At 58.2% G+C, this 20,542-nt stretch overlaps 9 non-coding genes across 9 annotated transcripts; 3 read left to right on the top strand and 6 right to left on the bottom strand.

The window, feature by feature from the left end:
• Positions 1-114: 114 nt before the first annotated feature.
• Trnal-cag (transfer RNA leucine (anticodon CAG)) lies at positions 115-197 on the top strand. The gene has a single exon. It is a non-coding gene; the product is annotated as a tRNA-Leu (tRNA).
• A 5,595-nt stretch (positions 198-5,792) lies between these two features.
• Trnae-cuc (transfer RNA glutamic acid (anticodon CUC)) lies at positions 5,793-5,864 on the bottom strand. Its single transcript has one exon. It is a non-coding gene; the product is annotated as a tRNA-Glu (tRNA).
• Positions 5,865-6,341: 477 nt separating this feature from the next.
• Positions 6,342-6,413, bottom strand: Trnag-ucc (transfer RNA glycine (anticodon UCC)). The gene has a single exon. It is a non-coding gene; the product is annotated as a tRNA-Gly (tRNA).
• A 582-nt stretch (positions 6,414-6,995) lies between these two features.
• On the bottom strand, positions 6,996-7,067 carry Trnad-guc (transfer RNA aspartic acid (anticodon GUC)). The gene has a single exon. It is a non-coding gene; the product is annotated as a tRNA-Asp (tRNA).
• A 555-nt stretch (positions 7,068-7,622) lies between these two features.
• Trnal-cag (transfer RNA leucine (anticodon CAG)) lies at positions 7,623-7,705 on the top strand. Its single transcript has one exon. It is a non-coding gene; the product is annotated as a tRNA-Leu (tRNA).
• Positions 7,706-13,309: 5,604 nt separating this feature from the next.
• On the bottom strand, positions 13,310-13,381 carry Trnae-cuc (transfer RNA glutamic acid (anticodon CUC)). Its single transcript has one exon. It is a non-coding gene; the product is annotated as a tRNA-Glu (tRNA).
• A 477-nt stretch (positions 13,382-13,858) lies between these two features.
• Positions 13,859-13,930, bottom strand: Trnag-ucc (transfer RNA glycine (anticodon UCC)). Its single transcript has one exon. It is a non-coding gene; the product is annotated as a tRNA-Gly (tRNA).
• A 582-nt stretch (positions 13,931-14,512) lies between these two features.
• Positions 14,513-14,584, bottom strand: Trnad-guc (transfer RNA aspartic acid (anticodon GUC)). Its single transcript has one exon. It is a non-coding gene; the product is annotated as a tRNA-Asp (tRNA).
• Positions 14,585-15,139: 555 nt separating this feature from the next.
• On the top strand, positions 15,140-15,222 carry Trnal-cag (transfer RNA leucine (anticodon CAG)). Its single transcript has one exon. It is a non-coding gene; the product is annotated as a tRNA-Leu (tRNA).
• Positions 15,223-20,542: the final 5,320 nt, after the last annotated feature.

Here is a 20,542-nt window from a genome sequence, read left to right on the forward strand (position 1 = left end):
CAGACGCGGCCGGCCCCACGCCAGCCCGGGCGCCCCTGCGCGTCGAGTCCGCATGCGGGCGCGCGCGTGGGCGCCGGACGCCTGCCAGGCGAGTGACCTGGAGCCCAAACCGCCGTCAGGATGGCCGAGCGGTCTAAGGCGCTGCGTTCAGGTCGCAGTCTCCCCTGGAGGCGTGGGTTCGAATCCCACTCCTGACAGCCTCGCCTTTTGCCACCCCAACTCCACCGCACCGCACCGCCCCGCACCGCACCCCAACCCACACACCGCATCTCTTGCCTCCATCCTCAACCTCTCCAGCGCCTCCACGCTCCTCGCCTCCCAAACTTGGTGCCACAGATCTGGATCTGTCGGGGTTCACCCCAGGACCTCAGCTCGGGGACCGGACTCTCCTACCCTCTGGCGCGGCCTCCCCTGACCGGTGCATCCATCCATCCATCCATGCATGCATCCTTCCTTCCATGCACGCATCCTTCCATCCACCCACCAACCAATCCAACCAAAACCAACCGTCCGTGAATCCATCCATGTATGCCCCCACCCATCCACGCACCTCTCCATCCATGAATCCACGCATGCATGCACGCACGCATGCCTCCATGAATCCATACATCCATGCATGCATGCATCATTTCCGGCCCAGGCTCTGTCGGGGGGGGGGGGGAGGAGGAAACGTGTGCTAATGGGTCTTGGGTCCTGGCAGGAAGCACAGGCTGAGAGTTCATCAGGTGATGCCTGTAGACAGGGCATGGGTGGTTCAGTGGTAGAATTCTCGCCTGCCACGCGGGAGGCCCGGGTTCGATTCCCGGCCCATGCAGAGTCCAGTCCCTTTTGGTCTTCACGCCCACAGGGACACTTGGCACACACACTCTGGCCTGCAAGCCTCGCCTCTCTTCATTCTCACAACAACTACCTAGAGGCTCCTTCCAATCACTTGACACACTCAGCCTACCCACTCGCCTGCAGCAACAGCAAACACCACCACCACCACCACCACCACCACCACCTTCTTATGCTTTCCCCTCTCCAATCTCCTCTTCTTCTTCAAGGATTTATATATTTGTTTCCTGCAGGTACACTCTCCCTCTCTTTAGAAACAACAGAAGACACCGCATACACCACATTCATCAGATTCCATTACACACGGTTGGGAGCCACCATGTGCTTGCTGGCAATTCAACTCAGGACCTCTGTAAGAGCAATTGGTGCTCTTACCCACTGAGCCATCTAAACCTGACACCACCTTCACCTACAGGCTCCCTCCCTACAGGGCTGGACATACCCCCTCCTCCTCCTCTGGGATGTGGACTTGGCTAACCAGACAACTCTCTTCTGTGTCTTCATCCTGCTAGAGCCCAACCTCACATCCTTCAGGTCCACTACTCCCTCTCTGCCCAATGGGTGGGGTGTGCTTCTGAGAGTACTCCTGCATGCACACAGACACACACAGGAAAAGGGAGAGGGACAGGGACAGGGACAGGGACAGGGGGAGGGGGAGGGGGAGGGGGAGGGGGAGGGGGAGGGGGAGGGATGGAAGGGGGAGGGAAAAGGGAGGGGGAGGGGGAGGAGAACTGGGAGGGGTTTGGAGAGGGAGAGAGGAGGGAGAGGGGGAGGGAGAGGGAGATGGGCAGGGAGAGAGCAGGGAGAGCTAGAGAGGGGACAGGGGGAGGGAGAGAGGAGGGAGAGGGTGGGAGGGGCAGGGGAGGGGAGGGGGAGAGGGAGGGGCAGGGGGAGAGGAAGGCGAGAGGGAGGGCGTGGGGGAGAGACAGAGACAGAGACGGATGGAGGGAGACACACACAGATATGCAACAAGGGAGACAAACAGACAGTGAAAGATACATACCCACGCATGACTTTGGGAGCACCCACTCAGAGAGAGAGACAGAGGAAGAGAGAGACAGAGAGGAAGAGAGACACACACAAAGACCACATGCAGATAGACAGAGCAAGAGAGAGGGACACACACACACACGCACACACACACATAGCACAGCCATGAGAAGCACAAGTGCCAACAGTTGATTCCATGGTCCTCCATGCCAAGCCCTGCCTCCCTTACAGGTCCCTCAATGACCCTCACTGATGGTCGCACCCAGGGTTGTTACACTGCAACTGCTGCCGCCCCAGCTGTTAATGGGGATGCCTCGGTTGGTCAGGTGTTTGTTTGTTTGTTTGTTTGCACCTGCTGCTGCTGGTGATGGTTGTCTAATGGCTGATGCTGTTTCTAATGCTGCTCCTCTTCCTGCTGCTCTTGCTGCTACTGGGTGTGCTGGTCCTGTATGGGGGTCTTGGAAAGAACAGGAGCTGAAGCACCCCAGTCCGTGCCTGGGATCAGGCTGCAGGACCCATGCCTGCCGTGCATCCCCAATCCTCAGCTGCTCTCTGGCATCCATCCCCCCTCATGCCTTCCATCCATCACAGTTTGGCTGGCTCCTGCACATTCTCAAAAGACTGGCTAGCATGAGATGCACACTGGGCACCCATGCAATTGGCACCTGTCTTTTGAGCCTTCAGGAAATAGTCCCAGGGGGGTTGGCTGCAGTATGCTGCCGGCTTGTTAAGCGTGGCTTGTTTCTCAGCTCCAGCTGAGCACCATCAATGATTTGTCCGTGCACGGGCGAGGTCTCACCTTGGTGGATCCGCTCTCCTGCTCACTACTCACGGATGATTCTCCAGCCCCGCCTGATCTGGACCACAGATTCTTGACTCAGAACCCCAAATGGCCCCAGCAGAGTCGATCAGGGACTCCCAAGATGCCCTCTGAGGGTCTGGGGAGGGGGTTGGGATCGATATAAAAACACCTTAGCGAGTCTTGCCTCCCCTCCGTCTTGTCAGCTCCATTGCTCTCCAGACGTCCTTCCAAGCTGCCTGGAAGCATCCAGCTTGAGCCTTTCCAGCCCAGAGCTCAAAGTCCCTCCACCCTCCCCAAAGAGGTACCTGCCAGGTGTGTCCCAGCAATACTCCCCACTCCTGGTACCAATATCTGTCTGAGCTAGAGTTTCTGTTCTTGGGGTCAAACACCATAACCCAAAGCAACCTTGACAAGGAAGTGCTTGTTTCACCTTAATGAAGGCTGGCTCTTCAGAAGTCCCTCCAGGAGGGAAACCCCAGGAAGGAGCACAGAGGAAGGAAGTGATGCAACAGAGGGCTTCTCCCTACAGGCTTGCTCCACCTGTTTTCCTCACAGCTCAGGACTGTCAGTGTTCTGAGCAGAGAAAGAGGGTCACTCCAAGATGGATATGCCAAAGATGCCGCCTTGCAGGCAGCAGAGAAGTCGTGCCTCAGTGACCTAACCCTCCCTGGAATAGCCAGCCACACAACAGCATATTTCTTGATCGCTACACAAAACTCGTTGGATTTCTTCCTTTTCCTTGGCAGAGGAGGCTAAAGCACGTTCCTCCTTGTCACAGAGTCCCTAGCCTTGTGTGTAGAGTTCATGAAGGAAAACAGCAGGTCCCTGCAACTTTTGTCCTTACTGGGTACAGTCATCAGTGTGCTCCTGTGTGTGTGTGTGTGTGTGTGTGTGTGTGTGTGTGTGTATTAATAGATAGATATAGATATATATGTATACATATCATATGTGGTTATATGTTCATATATGTGGGTATATACAAAAAGTTAATGTGTGTGTGTGTGAGAGTGTATGTTAAATGAAAGGAGAAATCACTACGTATGCTAGAACTGGACACTCATTTGTGACTACTCAGATGACTTTCTTTAATCATGCAAGGCCTTCTGGGTGTGCCAAGACTGTCTTGTGACCCAGAACTGGCTTCAAGGCTGTAAGGCTCCTTCCCCAAAACAACCACTTAGATGAGAGAAGACCATCTCGGTTTTCTGCCAAGATTGTTTCCAAGTCAAAGGATTTTCTGAGAACAAATCTCCCTTCTGTTGTCTACACAAGACACCGTGAAAAACAATGACTTCGCTGTTACCTTTCTTCTAGATTCAGGAGCATACCGGAATTCCACTGCTCCAGACCACCTGCGCAGGGGTGTCAGGTCCTTGCTGCAACTCCCCCATCCCAACACCATCCCAACCTTCAGCGAGCTGCTCCGCAGCCACTCCTGACTGCTCTGGACCCTACCGCACAGACTTTGCCTGCCTTGGAGACGTTTTTCTCAATTCAGCGTCCCTCTTCACAAGTTGAGCTGTCAACTTGACAAACCCCAAGTAGAACAGAACCGACCGTGCATCTTTGCAGGCGGCATGTGCCCCATTCCCACACTCACACCCACCCCAACCCCACGCGCCTGTTGGACACCTGCTAGGGTAGGCTGCCCCACCCCCCGACCCCCTCGCGCACACCCCGGTGTCTGTTTCGCACAGCCTTCTCTCCCTACATGGCTGCCCCGAGGCCTGCCGCACAGTCCCTTCCCGATGCCCTTTCCGACTGGTGCCCCCTGGTGCCCAGGAATCGGCCTTTGGTGGCAGGGATGGGGTGGAGTCGGGTGGGAATAAGCACTGTCTGTGCTGCCCGCAGGATCTGCTGGCACCTCTCACCATGCTACCCATTGAGGTGGAGCACAGTCCTCCGCTCAGCACTCAGGATCGGGCACTGTGCTGGCAGGGTCAGGACGGAGGCGACCGGGCAGGGCACGCATCCGCTGGGCAAAGGTTTCTTTCCCTACTCACATCCGCCACTGTGGCCAGCGACACCAGGATCCCGAGAAACAGTGGCCTTACGACCCCCCGAATATCCTCTGCTCGCCCAAACCGCTCTGGGGGCTTACGTGGGAAATCGTGGCTCGCCTCGCACCCAATGGCGGTCCCTGTGAAGTCGGGGGGTGGGGGGGGGGCGGGAACCACACCATGAGCTTGTGGCTGTGCAGCGGACATCTGCCTCGCAATAACAACTGCCCACTAGAACCCCTTCCAACCCTGCAACCGTCCCTCTCTCCGTGCCACCACCAACACCACCATCACCAAGACCACCACCAGCACCGTATTTCATTCTCCGACATCTCCTATACATAGTCCAAAAACCCAAATATACATAATACACAGAGTTGTGTGTGTGCGCGTGCGTGTGTGTGTGTCTGTATGTGTGTGCATTGATATAGATATAAACCTATACATATCATATATGGTTATATGTTCATATATGTGGGTATATATAAAAGATTAATGCGCGCGCGTTTGTGTGTGTGTGTGTGTGTGTGTGTGTGTGTGTGTGTGTGTGTGTGTGTGTGAAGTGAATGAAATCGCTACAGATGCTTGAACTGGACGCTCATTTGTGACTATTCGGGAAAGCTGACTGGGCCCATGGGATGTGCGCGATGCATGCTCTGCATGCGATGCAGTTGCTCCATCTGAGGCAGGTGGGGCGGGCTAGCTAGAGGGTTTGTTCCAGACCTAAGAGCAGGCGAGGAGGAGGAGATGGAGTCCTGTTGAGGCTCCATGAGTGACATGAGTGGACGAGTGTTTGTAATCCGGGCGGCGTGTGAAGAAGGTCCGCTTGTGATGGGGGCGGGTGTGTAGTCTTGCTTGGTTCCAGGGTAAGCAACGAGTCTGTAGTGGAGAGGTGCAAATTTGGTGTGTGGGGGGCAGAGAGGCTGGGCCGGAGTGGTAGTGTGGGAAAGGAATGGGCAGCGTGCAGACAGGGAGAGCGTGAAGCGGGAAGACGTCTATGGGGTATCGGGTCGTGGGAGCGCGGGCGCGCGCGCGCGCGTGCCACGGCGCCACGCGCTAATGGTCGAGTTGTGTTGTTGGTGTGCGTTGGTGTTGGGCAAAAGTGAGCGAGGGAGAGGAGCGAGGTTTGGGGAAGTGAGGGTGCAGAGAGGAAGAAGAGAGGCTTCCCTGACCGGGAATCGAACCCGGGCCGCGGCGGTGAGAGCGCCGAATCCTAACCACTAGACCACCAGGGAGCGTCGGCCCGACGGCCCCGGCTACCCACTCCTGGAGACACCCAGACACACAGCCTCTCCGCCACCGTGGCAGACACACTGCTCGCCCGCCTGGCCGACTCGGGCGGGCTACTACAGGCCCGCCCAATGCTTAGTCCCTCCTTAGGAGGCTGGAGTTCGGCCTTGGGCGTTGGGCGTTCCGCAATCCGCGCCTCTACCTGCCCTGCCTCTTGCCCCCACCCACACCTATACCCACACCCCGACACCCACGCCCACCCCCCCACCCTCCCACCCCCCGTCTCTGCGGCCAAACAGGGTGCGACCTCACGGACTAGGCACCTCTGCCCCTGCCTCTTCTCTTCTCTTCCCGCCCGTCCCAACCTAAAAAGGTCTGGCGCTTGGGCTTCGGTCGCTAGCGCAGCCTGGCGACAAGCACAAGCTCAGAGGCGCCTGGCAGGGTCCCCCAGGGCTCGGGACCTTGGCAAAACGTGGGCAGCCTGCGTTGGCCGGGAATCGAACCCGGGTCAACTGCTTGGAAGGCAGCTATGCTCACCACTATACCACCAACGCTGCACCGCTGGGACGGCGCCCACACGACGCCGCCGACTGACAGACTGACTCCGGACAGCGCCCAGCGCCTTCTACCACGACGCCTACCGCTGACTTCCCTCCCTGCGCACGCCCGCGTGGCCCGAACCCCGACCACACCCACGGCTCCGCCGCTCCGCGCTTTTCCTCGCCGTCTCACGCGCGCTTCCCGCTTCGCGCTTAGCGCACTCGCACGCACACGCCTTTCCTCTGGGGCGCTCTCGCCTCCTGCCTGCTGCCAGCCAGCGCCCCCGGGGCCACCACCCAGACAGGCCTGGCACACCGCTCAAGCCCAGAGAGGCGCACGCCGCCCGTTCGGGCACACGCGGAGCCCACCGCGGTTGGGGTTGGGATGGGAGGGCTCGCCAGGGCCGGACGGGGAGCGTGTTGGCAGGCCCCAGGCGCTGGGCGAGCGGCCAGAAAAAGGGTTTGAGAGCTCCGGGGCGGCTTTGCTGGAGGACACCGTGCTGGGCTGGATCGTCTGGGTCTGCGTGTGGGGCTGGGGTTGGGGTGGGAGGGTCAGTACCCCGCGGGCCGCCTGTCTTTCCAAAAAGGACGCTACGTCTCCCCGTCGGGGAATCGAACCCCGGTCTCCCGCGTGACAGGCGGGGATACTCACCACTATACTAACGAGGACAACGCCGACTACCACGCACCGTCGCCCGACCGTCTACGACGACACACACGACCCACAACCTCCGTCTCATCCAACGCCCACCTCTTCTTCTACACTCCACCGCAACCCATAAGCCCCCGGGACCCGGCGACAACAGCAGGACCACGACCCGCAGCCCTGGGGGACCGTGCGGCTGGACCCCTGCCGCCCCGCCGGGCTGGAGACCCGGCCTCTGAGCGCTGACGCCTGGCTGCCGGCATCACTCGCCGACGGCATCACCAGAGGCTGGCGCCACACACCTGGTCCTGCGGGCCTGCCTGCCTGCTGGGCTGCGGGCATCCGGACCGGACCGGGACCCGGAGGGACTCTGGCGCCTGGCAGAGTCTCCACGTCGACGCGCTGGCAACGGGCGAGGCGGAGCAGGCTTGAGTTGGGCGGGCTAGGCCCGCAGCTTGAGCACCCAGACGCGGCCGGCCCCACGCCAGCCCGGGCGCCCCTGCGCGTCGAGTCCGCATGCGGGCGCGCGCGTGGGCGCCGGACGCCTGCCAGGCGAGTGACCTGGAGCCCAAACCGCCGTCAGGATGGCCGAGCGGTCTAAGGCGCTGCGTTCAGGTCGCAGTCTCCCCTGGAGGCGTGGGTTCGAATCCCACTCCTGACAGCCTCGCCTTTTGCCACCCCAACTCCACCGCACCGCACCGCCCCGCACCGCACCCCAACCCACACACCGCATCTCTTGCCTCCATCCTCAACCTCTCCAGCGCCTCCACGCTCCTCGCCTCCCAAACTTGGTGCCACAGATCTGGATCTGTCGGGGTTCACCCCAGGACCTCAGCTCGGGGACCGGACTCTCCTACCCTCTGGCGCGGCCTCCCCTGACCGGTGCATCCATCCATCCATCCATGCATGCATCCTTCCTTCCATGCACGCATCCTTCCATCCACCCACCAACCAATCCAACCAAAACCAACCGTCCGTGAATCCATCCATGTATGCCCCCACCCATCCACGCACCTCTCCATCCATGAATCCACGCATGCATGCACGCACGCATGCCTCCATGAATCCATACATCCATGCATGCATGCATCATTTCCGGCCCAGGCTCTGTCGGGGGGGGGGGGGAGGAGGAAACGTGTGCTAATGGGTCTTGGGTCCTGGCAGGAAGCACAGGCTGAGAGTTCATCAGGTGATGCCTGTAGACAGGGCATGGGTGGTTCAGTGGTAGAATTCTCGCCTGCCACGCGGGAGGCCCGGGTTCGATTCCCGGCCCATGCAGAGTCCAGTCCCTTTTGGTCTTCACGCCCACAGGGACACTTGGCACACACACTCTGGCCTGCAAGCCTCGCCTCTCTTCATTCTCACAACAACTACCTAGAGGCTCCTTCCAATCACTTGACACACTCAGCCTACCCACTCGCCTGCAGCAACAGCAAACACCACCACCACCACCACCACCACCACCACCTTCTTATGCTTTCCCCTCTCCAATCTCCTCTTCTTCTTCAAGGATTTATATATTTGTTTCCTGCAGGTACACTCTCCCTCTCTTTAGAAACAACAGAAGACACCGCATACACCACATTCATCAGATTCCATTACACACGGTTGGGAGCCACCATGTGCTTGCTGGCAATTCAACTCAGGACCTCTGTAAGAGCAATTGGTGCTCTTACCCACTGAGCCATCTAAACCTGACACCACCTTCACCTACAGGCTCCCTCCCTACAGGGCTGGACATACCCCCTCCTCCTCCTCTGGGATGTGGACTTGGCTAACCAGACAACTCTCTTCTGTGTCTTCATCCTGCTAGAGCCCAACCTCACATCCTTCAGGTCCACTACTCCCTCTCTGCCCAATGGGTGGGGTGTGCTTCTGAGAGTACTCCTGCATGCACACAGACACACACAGGAAAAGGGAGAGGGACAGGGACAGGGACAGGGACAGGGGGAGGGGGAGGGGGAGGGGGAGGGGGAGGGGGAGGGGGAGGGATGGAAGGGGGAGGGAAAAGGGAGGGGGAGGGGGAGGAGAACTGGGAGGGGTTTGGAGAGGGAGAGAGGAGGGAGAGGGGGAGGGAGAGGGAGATGGGCAGGGAGAGAGCAGGGAGAGCTAGAGAGGGGACAGGGGGAGGGAGAGAGGAGGGAGAGGGTGGGAGGGGCAGGGGAGGGGAGGGGGAGAGGGAGGGGCAGGGGGAGAGGAAGGCGAGAGGGAGGGCGTGGGGGAGAGACAGAGACAGAGACGGATGGAGGGAGACACACACAGATATGCAACAAGGGAGACAAACAGACAGTGAAAGATACATACCCACGCATGACTTTGGGAGCACCCACTCAGAGAGAGAGACAGAGGAAGAGAGAGACAGAGAGGAAGAGAGACACACACAAAGACCACATGCAGATAGACAGAGCAAGAGAGAGGGACACACACACACACGCACACACACACATAGCACAGCCATGAGAAGCACAAGTGCCAACAGTTGATTCCATGGTCCTCCATGCCAAGCCCTGCCTCCCTTACAGGTCCCTCAATGACCCTCACTGATGGTCGCACCCAGGGTTGTTACACTGCAACTGCTGCCGCCCCAGCTGTTAATGGGGATGCCTCCGTTGGTCAGGTGTTTGTTTGTTTGTTTGTTTGTTTGTTTGCACCTGCTGCTGCTGGTGATGGTTGTCTAATGGCTGATGCTGTTTCTAATGCTGCTCCTCTTCCTGCTGCTCTTGCTGCTACTGGGTGTGCTGGTCCTGTATGGGGGTCTTGGAAAGAACAGGAGCTGAAGCACCCCAGTCCGTGCCTGGGATCAGGCTGCAGGACCCATGCCTGCCGTGCATCCCCAATCCTCAGCTGCTCTCTGGCATCCATCCCCCCTCATGCCTTCCATCCATCACAGTTTGGCTGGCTCCTGCACATTCTCAAAAGACTGGCTAGCATGAGATGCACACTGGGCACCCATGCAATTGGCACCTGTCTTTTGAGCCTTCAGGAAATAGTCCCAGGGGGGTTGGCTGCAGTATGCTGCCGGCTTGTTAAGCGTGGCTTGTTTCTCAGCTCCAGCTGAGCACCATCAATGATTTGTCCGTGCACGGGCGAGGTCTCACCTTGGTGGATCCGCTCTCCTGCTCACTACTCACGGATGATTCTCCAGCCCCGCCTGATCTGGACCACAGATTCTTGACTCAGAACCCCAAATGGCCCCAGCAGAGTCGATCAGGGACTCCCAAGATGCCCTCTGAGGGTCTGGGGAGGGGGTTGGGATCGATATAAAAACACCTTAGCGAGTCTTGCCTCCCCTCCGTCTTGTCAGCTCCATTGCTCTCCAGACGTCCTTCCAAGCTGCCTGGAAGCATCCAGCTTGAGCCTTTCCAGCCCAGAGCTCAAAGTCCCTCCACCCTCCCCAAAGAGGTACCTGCCAGGTGTGTCCCAGCAATACTCCCCACTCCTGGTACCAATATCTGTCTGAGCTAGAGTTTCTGTTCTTGGGGTCAAACACCATAACCCAAAGCAACCTTGACAAGGAAGTGCTTGTTTCACCTTAATGAAGGCTGGCTCTTCAGAAGTCCCTCCAGGAGGGAAACCCCAGGAAGGAGCACAGAGGAAGGAAGTGATGCAACAGAGGGCTTCTCCCTACAGGCTTGCTCCACCTGTTTTCCTCACAGCTCAGGACTGTCAGTGTTCTGAGCAGAGAAAGAGGGTCACTCCAAGATGGATATGCCAAAGATGCCGCCTTGCAGGCAGCAGAGAAGTCGTGCCTCAGTGACCTAACCCTCCCTGGAATAGCCAGCCACACAACAGCATATTTCTTGATCGCTACACAAAACTCGTTGGATTTCTTCCTTTTCCTTGGCAGAGGAGGCTAAAGCACGTTCCTCCTTGTCACAGAGTCCCTAGCCTTGTGTGTAGAGTTCATGAAGGAAAACAGCAGGTCCCTGCAACTTTTGTCCTTACTGGGTACAGTCATCAGTGTGCTCCTGTGTGTGTGTGTGTGTGTGTGTGTGTGTGTGTGTATTAATAGATAGATATAGATATATATGTATACATATCATATGTGGTTATATGTTCATATATGTGGGTATATACAAAAAGTTAATGTGTGTGTGTGTGAGAGTGTATGTTAAATGAAAGGAGAAATCACTACGTATGCTAGAACTGGACACTCATTTGTGACTACTCAGATGACTTTCTTTAATCATGCAAGGCCTTCTGGGTGTGCCAAGACTGTCTTGTGACCCAGAACTGGCTTCAAGGCTGTAAGGCTCCTTCCCCAAAACAACCACTTAGATGAGAGAAGACCATCTCGGTTTTCTGCCAAGATTGTTTCCAAGTCAAAGGATTTTCTGAGAACAAATCTCCCTTCTGTTGTCTACACAAGACACCGTGAAAAACAATGACTTCGCTGTTACCTTTCTTCTAGATTCAGGAGCATACCGGAATTCCACTGCTCCAGACCACCTGCGCAGGGGTGTCAGGTCCTTGCTGCAACTCCCCCATCCCAACACCATCCCAACCTTCAGCGAGCTGCTCCGCAGCCACTCCTGACTGCTCTGGACCCTACCGCACAGACTTTGCCTGCCTTGGAGACGTTTTTCTCAATTCAGCGTCCCTCTTCACAAGTTGAGCTGTCAACTTGACAAACCCCAAGTAGAACAGAACCGACCGTGCATCTTTGCAGGCGGCATGTGCCCCATTCCCACACTCACACCCACCCCAACCCCACGCGCCTGTTGGACACCTGCTAGGGTAGGCTGCCCCACCCCCCGACCCCCTCGCGCACACCCCGGTGTCTGTTTCGCACAGCCTTCTCTCCCTACATGGCTGCCCCGAGGCCTGCCGCACAGTCCCTTCCCGATGCCCTTTCCGACTGGTGCCCCCTGGTGCCCAGGAATCGGCCTTTGGTGGCAGGGATGGGGTGGAGTCGGGTGGGAATAAGCACTGTCTGTGCTGCCCGCAGGATCTGCTGGCACCTCTCACCATGCTACCCATTGAGGTGGAGCACAGTCCTCCGCTCAGCACTCAGGATCGGGCACTGTGCTGGCAGGGTCAGGACGGAGGCGACCGGGCAGGGCACGCATCCGCTGGGCAAAGGTTTCTTTCCCTACTCACATCCGCCACTGTGGCCAGCGACACCAGGATCCCGAGAAACAGTGGCCTTACGACCCCCCGAATATCCTCTGCTCGCCCAAACCGCTCTGGGGGCTTACGTGGGAAATCGTGGCTCGCCTCGCACCCAATGGCGGTCCCTGTGAAGTCGGGGGGTGGGGGGGGGGGCGGGAACCACACCATGAGCTTGTGGCTGTGCAGCGGACATCTGCCTCGCAATAACAACTGCCCACTAGAACCCCTTCCAACCCTGCAACCGTCCCTCTCTCCGTGCCACCACCAACACCACCATCACCAAGACCACCACCAGCACCGTATTTCATTCTCCGACATCTCCTATACATAGTCCAAAAACCCAAATATACATAATACACAGAGTTGTGTGTGTGCGCGTGCGTGTGTGTGTGTCTGTATGTGTGTGCATTGATATAGATATAAACCTATACATATCATATATGGTTATATGTTCATATATGTGGGTATATATAAAAGATTAATGCGCGCGCGTTTGTGTGTGTGTGTGTGTGTGTGTGTGTGTGTGTGTGTGTGTGTGTGTGTGTGTGTGAAGTGAATGAAATCGCTACAGATGCTTGAACTGGACGCTCATTTGTGACTATTCGGGAAAGCTGACTGGGCCCATGGGATGTGCGCGATGCATGCTCTGCATGCGATGCAGTTGCTCCATCTGAGGCAGGTGGGGCGGGCTAGCTAGAGGGTTTGTTCCAGACCTAAGAGCAGGCGAGGAGGAGGAGATGGAGTCCTGTTGAGGCTCCATGAGTGACATGAGTGGACGAGTGTTTGTAATCCGGGCGGCGTGTGAAGAAGGTCCGCTTGTGATGGGGGCGGGTGTGTAGTCTTGCTTGGTTCCAGGGTAAGCAACGAGTCTGTAGTGGAGAGGTGCAAATTTGGTGTGTGGGGGGCAGAGAGGCTGGGCCGGAGTGGTAGTGTGGGAAAGGAATGGGCAGCGTGCAGACAGGGAGAGCGTGAAGCGGGAAGACGTCTATGGGGTATCGGGTCGTGGGAGCGCGGGCGCGCGCGCGCGCGTGCCACGGCGCCACGCGCTAATGGTCGAGTTGTGTTGTTGGTGTGCGTTGGTGTTGGGCAAAAGTGAGCGAGGGAGAGGAGCGAGGTTTGGGGAAGTGAGGGTGCAGAGAGGAAGAAGAGAGGCTTCCCTGACCGGGAATCGAACCCGGGCCGCGGCGGTGAGAGCGCCGAATCCTAACCACTAGACCACCAGGGAGCGTCGGCCCGACGGCCCCGGCTACCCACTCCTGGAGACACCCAGACACACAGCCTCTCCGCCACCGTGGCAGACACACTGCTCGCCCGCCTGGCCGACTCGGGCGGGCTACTACAGGCCCGCCCAATGCTTAGTCCCTCCTTAGGAGGCTGGAGTTCGGCCTTGGGCGTTGGGCGTTCCGCAATCCGCGCCTCTACCTGCCCTGCCTCTTGCCCCCACCCACACCTATACCCACACCCCGACACCCACGCCCACCCCCCCACCCTCCCACCCCCCGTCTCTGCGGCCAAACAGGGTGCGACCTCACGGACTAGGCACCTCTGCCCCTGCCTCTTCTCTTCTCTTCCCGCCCGTCCCAACCTAAAAAGGTCTGGCGCTTGGGCTTCGGTCGCTAGCGCAGCCTGGCGACAAGCACAAGCTCAGAGGCGCCTGGCAGGGTCCCCCAGGGCTCGGGACCTTGGCAAAACGTGGGCAGCCTGCGTTGGCCGGGAATCGAACCCGGGTCAACTGCTTGGAAGGCAGCTATGCTCACCACTATACCACCAACGCTGCACCGCTGGGACGGCGCCCACACGACGCCGCCGACTGACAGACTGACTCCGGACAGCGCCCAGCGCCTTCTACCACGACGCCTACCGCTGACTTCCCTCCCTGCGCACGCCCGCGTGGCCCGAACCCCGACCACACCCACGGCTCCGCCGCTCCGCGCTTTTCCTCGCCGTCTCACGCGCGCTTCCCGCTTCGCGCTTAGCGCACTCGCACGCACACGCCTTTCCTCTGGGGCGCTCTCGCCTCCTGCCTGCTGCCAGCCAGCGCCCCCGGGGCCACCACCCAGACAGGCCTGGCACACCGCTCAAGCCCAGAGAGGCGCACGCCGCCCGTTCGGGCACACGCGGAGCCCACCGCGGTTGGGGTTGGGATGGGAGGGCTCGCCAGGGCCGGACGGGGAGCGTGTTGGCAGGCCCCAGGCGCTGGGCGAGCGGCCAGAAAAAGGGTTTGAGAGCTCCGGGGCGGCTTTGCTGGAGGACACCGTGCTGGGCTGGATCGTCTGGGTCTGCGTGTGGGGCTGGGGTTGGGGTGGGAGGGTCAGTACCCCGCGGGCCGCCTGTCTTTCCAAAAAGGACGCTACGTCTCCCCGTCGGGGAATCGAACCCCGGTCTCCCGCGTGACAGGCGGGGATACTCACCACTATACTAACGAGGACAACGCCGACTACCACGCACCGTCGCCCGACCGTCTACGACGACACACACGACCCACAACCTCCGTCTCATCCAACGCCCACCTCTTCTTCTACACTCCACCGCAACCCATAAGCCCCCGGGACCCGGCGACAACAGCAGGACCACGACCCGCAGCCCTGGGGGACCGTGCGGCTGGACCCCTGCCGCCCCGCCGGGCTGGAGACCCGGCCTCTGAGCGCTGACGCCTGGCTGCCGGCATCACTCGCCGACGGCATCACCAGAGGCTGGCGCCACACACCTGGTCCTGCGGGCCTGCCTGCCTGCTGGGCTGCGGGCATCCGGACCGGACCGGGACCCGGAGGGACTCTGGCGCCTGGCAGAGTCTCCACGTCGACGCGCTGGCAACGGGCGAGGCGGAGCAGGCTTGAGTTGGGCGGGCTAGGCCCGCAGCTTGAGCACCCAGACGCGGCCGGCCCCACGCCAGCCCGGGCGCCCCTGCGCGTCGAGTCCGCATGCGGGCGCGCGCGTGGGCGCCGGACGCCTGCCAGGCGAGTGACCTGGAGCCCAAACCGCCGTCAGGATGGCCGAGCGGTCTAAGGCGCTGCGTTCAGGTCGCAGTCTCCCCTGGAGGCGTGGGTTCGAATCCCACTCCTGACAGCCTCGCCTTTTGCCACCCCAACTCCACCGCACCGCACCGCCCCGCACCGCACCCCAACCCACACACCGCATCTCTTGCCTCCATCCTCAACCTCTCCAGCGCCTCCACGCTCCTCGCCTCCCAAACTTGGTGCCACAGATCTGGATCTGTCGGGGTTCACCCCAGGACCTCAGCTCGGGGACCGGACTCTCCTACCCTCTGGCGCGGCCTCCCCTGACCGGTGCATCCATCCATCCATCCATGCATGCATCCTTCCTTCCATGCACGCATCCTTCCATCCACCCACCAACCAATCCAACCAAAACCAACCGTCCGTGAATCCATCCATGTATGCCCCCACCCATCCACGCACCTCTCCATCCATGAATCCACGCATGCATGCACGCACGCATGCCTCCATGAATCCATACATCCATGCATGCATGCATCATTTCCGGCCCAGGCTCTGTCGGGGGGGGGGGGGGAGGAGGAAACGTGTGCTAATGGGTCTTGGGTCCTGGCAGGAAGCACAGGCTGAGAGTTCATCAGGTGATGCCTGTAGACAGGGCATGGGTGGTTCAGTGGTAGAATTCTCGCCTGCCACGCGGGAGGCCCGGGTTCGATTCCCGGCCCATGCAGAGTCCAGTCCCTTTTGGTCTTCACGCCCACAGGGACACTTGGCACACACACTCTGGCCTGCAAGCCTCGCCTCTCTTCATTCTCACAACAACTACCTAGAGGCTCCTTCCAATCACTTGACACACTCAGCCTACCCACTCGCCTGCAGCAACAGCAAACACCACCACCACCACCACCACCACCACCTTCTTATGCTTTCCCCTCTCCAATCTCCTCTTCTTCTTCAAGGATTTATATATTTGTTTCCTGCAGGTACACTCTCCCTCTCTTTAGAAACAACAGAAGACACCGCATACACCACATTCATCAGATTCCATTACACACGGTTGGGAGCCACCATGTGCTTGCTGGCAATTCAACTCAGGACCTCTGTAAGAGCAATTGGTGCTCTTACCCACTGAGCCATCTAAACCTGACACCACCTTCACCTACAGGCTCCCTCCCTACAGGGCTGGACATACCCCCTCCTCCTCCTCTGGGATGTGGACTTGGCTAACCAGACAACTCTCTTCTGTGTCTTCATCCTGCTAGAGCCCAACCTCACATCCTTCAGGTCCACTACTCCCTCTCTGCCCAATGGGTGGGGTGTGCTTCTGAGAGTACTCCTGCATGCACACAGACACACACAGGAAAAGGGAGAGGGACAGGGACAGGGACAGGGACAGGGGGAGGGGGAGGGGGAGGGGGAGGGGGAGGGAGAGGGGGAGGGATGGAAGGGGGAGGGAAAAGGGAGGGGGAGGGGGAGGAGAACTGGGAGGGGTTTGGAGAGGGAGAGAGGAGGGAGAGGGGGAGGGAGAGGGAGATGGGCAGGGAGAGAGCAGGGAGAGCTAGAGAGGGGACAGGGGGAGGGAGAGAGGAGGGAGAGGGTGGGAGGGGCAGGGGAGGGGAGGGGGAGAGGGAGGGGCAGGGGGAGAGGAAGGCGAGAGGGAGGGCGTGGGGGAGAGACAGAGACAGAGACGGATGGAGGGAGACACACACAGATATGCAACAAGGGAGACAAACAGACAGTGAAAGATACATACCCACGCATGACTTTGGGAGCACCCACTCAGAGAGAGAGACAGAGGAAGAGAGAGACAGAGAGGAAGAGAGACACACACAAAGACCACATGCAGATAGACAGAGCAAGAGAGAGGGACACACACACACACGCACACACACACATAGCACAGCCATGAGAAGCACAAGTGCCAACAGTTGATTCCATGGTCCTCCATGCCAAGCCCTGCCTCCCTTACAGGTCCCTCAATGACCCTCACTGATGGTCGCACCCAGGGTTGTTACACTGCAACTGCTGCCGCCCCAGCTGTTAATGGGGATGCCTCCGTTGGTCAGGTGTTTGTTTGTTTGTTTGTTTGTTTGTTTGCACCTGCTGCTGCTGGTGATGGTTGTCTAATGGCTGATGCTGTTTCTAATGCTGCTCCTCTTCCTGCTGCTCTTGCTGCTACTGGGTGTGCTGGTCCTGTATGGGGGTCTTGGAAAGAACAGGAGCTGAAGCACCCCAGTCCGTGCCTGGGATCAGGCTGCAGGACCCATGCCTGCCGTGCATCCCCAATCCTCAGCTGCTCTCTGGCATCCATCCCCCCTCATGCCTTCCATCCATCACAGTTTGGCTGGCTCCTGCACATTCTCAAAAGACTGGCTAGCATGAGATGCACACTGGGCACCCATGCAATTGGCACCTGTCTTTTGAGCCTTCAGGAAATAGTCCCAGGGGGGTTGGCTGCAGTATGCTGCCGGCTTGTTAAGCGTGGCTTGTTTCTCAGCTCCAGCTGAGCACCATCAATGATTTGTCCGTGCACGGGCGAGGTCTCACCTTGGTGGATCCGCTCTCCTGCTCACTACTCACGGATGATTCTCCAGCCCCGCCTGATCTGGACCACAGATTCTTGACTCAGAACCCCAAATGGCCCCAGCAGAGTCGATCAGGGACTCCCAAGATGCCCTCTGAGGGTCTGGGGAGGGGGTTGGGATCGATATAAAAACACCTTAGCGAGTCTTGCCTCCCCTCCGTCTTGTCAGCTCCATTGCTCTCCAGACGTCCTTCCAAGCTGCCTGGAAGCATCCAGCTTGAGCCTTTCCAGCCCAGAGCTCAAAGTCCCTCCACCCTCCCCAAAGAGGTACCTGCCAGGTGTGTCCCAGCAATACTCCCCACTCCTGGTACCAATATCTGTCTGAGCTAGAGTTTCTGTTCTTGGGGTCAAACACCATAACCCAAAGCAACCTTGACAAGGAAGTGCTTGTTTCACCTTAATGAAGGCTGGCTCTTCAGAAGTCCCTCCAGGAGGGAAACCCCAGGAAGGAGCACAGAGGAAGGAAGTGATGCAACAGAGGGCTTCTCCCTACAGGCTTGCTCCACCTGTTTTCCTCACAGCTCAGGACTGTCAGTGTTCTGAGCAGAGAAAGAGGGTCACTCCAAGATGGATATGCCAAAGATGCCGCCTTGCAGGCAGCAGAGAAGTCGTGCCTCAGTGACCTAACCCTCCCTGGAATAGCCAGCCACACAACAGCATATTTCTTGATCGCTACACAAAACTCGTTGGATTTCTTCCTTTTCCTTGGCAGAGGAGGCTAAAGCACGTTCCTCCTTGTCACAGAGTCCCTAGCCTTGTGTGTAGAGTTCATGAAGGAAAACAGCAGGTCCCTGCAACTTTTGTCCTTACTGGGTACAGTCATCAGTGTGCTCCTGTGTGTGTGTGTGTGTGTGTGTGTGTGTGTATTAATAGATAGATATAGATATATATGTATACATATCATATGTGGTTATATGTTCATATATGTGGGTATATACAAAAAGTTAATGTGTGTGTGTGAGAGAGTGTATGTTAAATGAAAGGAGAAATCACTACGTATGCTAGAACTGGACACTCATTTGTGACTACTCAGATGACTTTCTTTAATCATGCAAGGCCTTCTGGGTGTGCCAAGACTGTCTTGTGACCCAGAACTGGCTTCAAGGCTGTAAGGCTCCTTCCCCAAAACAACCACTTAGATGAGAGAAGACCATCTCGGTTTTCTGCCAAGATTGTTTCCAAGTCAAAGGATTTTCTGAGAACAAATCTCCCTTCTGTTGTCTACACAAGACACCGTGAAAAACAATGACTTCGCTGTTACCTTTCTTCTAGATTCAGGAGCATACCGGAATTCCACTGCTCCAGACCACCTGCGCAGGGGTGTCAGGTCCTTGCTGCAACTCCCCCATCCCAACACCATCCCAACCTTCAGCGAGCTGCTCCGCAGCCACTCCTGACTGCTCTGGACCCTACCGCACAGACTTTGCCTGCCTTGGAGACGTTTTTCTCAATTCAGCGTCCCTCTTCACAAGTTGAGCTGTCAACTTGACAAACCCCAAGTAGAACAGAACCGACCGTGCATCTTTGCAGGCGGCATGTGCCCCATTCCCACACTCACACCCACCCCAACCCCACGCGCCTGTTGGACACCTGCTAGGGTAGGCTGCCCCACCCCCCGACCCCCTCGCGCACACCCCGGTGTCTGTTTCGCACAGCCTTCTCTCCCTACATGGCTGCCCCGAGGCCTGCCGCACAGTCCCTTCCCGATGCCCTTTCCGACTGGTGCCCCCTGGTGCCCAGGAATCGGCCTTTGGTGGCAGGGATGGGGTGGAGTCGGGTGGGAATAAGCACTGTCTGTGCTGCCCGCAGGATCTGCTGGCACCTCTCACCATGCTACCCATTGAGGTGGAGCACAGTCCTCCGCTCAGCACTCAGGATCGGGCACTGTGCTGGCAGGGTCAGGACGGAGGCGACCGGGCAGGGCACGCATCCGCTGGGCAAAGGTTTCTTTCCCTACTCACATCCGCCACTGTGGCCAGCGACACCAGGATCCCGAGAAACAGTGGCCTTACGACCCCCCGAATATCCTCTGCTCGCCCAAACCGCTCTGGGGGCTTACGTGGGAAATCGTGGCTCGCCTCGCACCCAATGGCGGTCCCTGTGAAGTCGGGGGGTGGGGGGGGGGGCGGGAACCACACCATGAGCTTGTGGCTGTGCAGCGGACATCTGCCTCGCAATAACAACTGCCCACTAGAACCCCTTCCAACCCTGCAACCGTCCCTCTCTCCGTGCCACCACCAACACCACCATCACCAAGACCACCACCAGCACCGTATTTCATTCTCCGACATCTCCTATACATAGTCCAAAAACCCAAATATACATAATACACAGAGTTGTGTGTGTGCGCGTGCGTGTGTGTGTGTCTGTATGTGTGTGCATTGATATAGATATAAACCTATACATATCATATATGGTTATATGTTCATATATGTGGGTATATATAAAAGATTAATGCGCGCGCGTTTGTGTGTGTGTGTGTGTGTGTGTGTGTGTGTGTGTGTGAAGTGAATGAAATCGCTACAGATGCTTGAACTGGACGCTCATTTGTGACTATTCGGGAAAGCTGACTGGGCCCATGGGATGTGCGCGATGCATGCTCTGCATGCGATGCAGTTGCTCCATCTGAGGCAGGTGGGGCGGGCTAGCTAGAGGGTTTGTTCCAGACCTAAGAGCAGGCGAGGAGGAGGAGATGGAGTCCTGTTGAGGCTCCATGAGTGACATGAGTGGACGAGTGTTTGTAATCCGGGCGGCGTGTGAAGAAGGTCCGCTTGTGATGGGGGCGGGTGTGTAGTCTTGCTTGGTTCCAGGGTAAGCAACGAGTCTGTAGTGGAGAGGTGCAAATTTG

The sequence above is a fragment of the Mus caroli genome, unplaced genomic scaffold (genome assembly GCF_978045245.1).
Source record: "Mus caroli unplaced genomic scaffold, Mus_caroli_1 scaffold_1, whole genome shotgun sequence".
Lineage (NCBI taxonomy): Eukaryota > Metazoa > Chordata > Mammalia > Rodentia > Muridae > Mus > Mus caroli.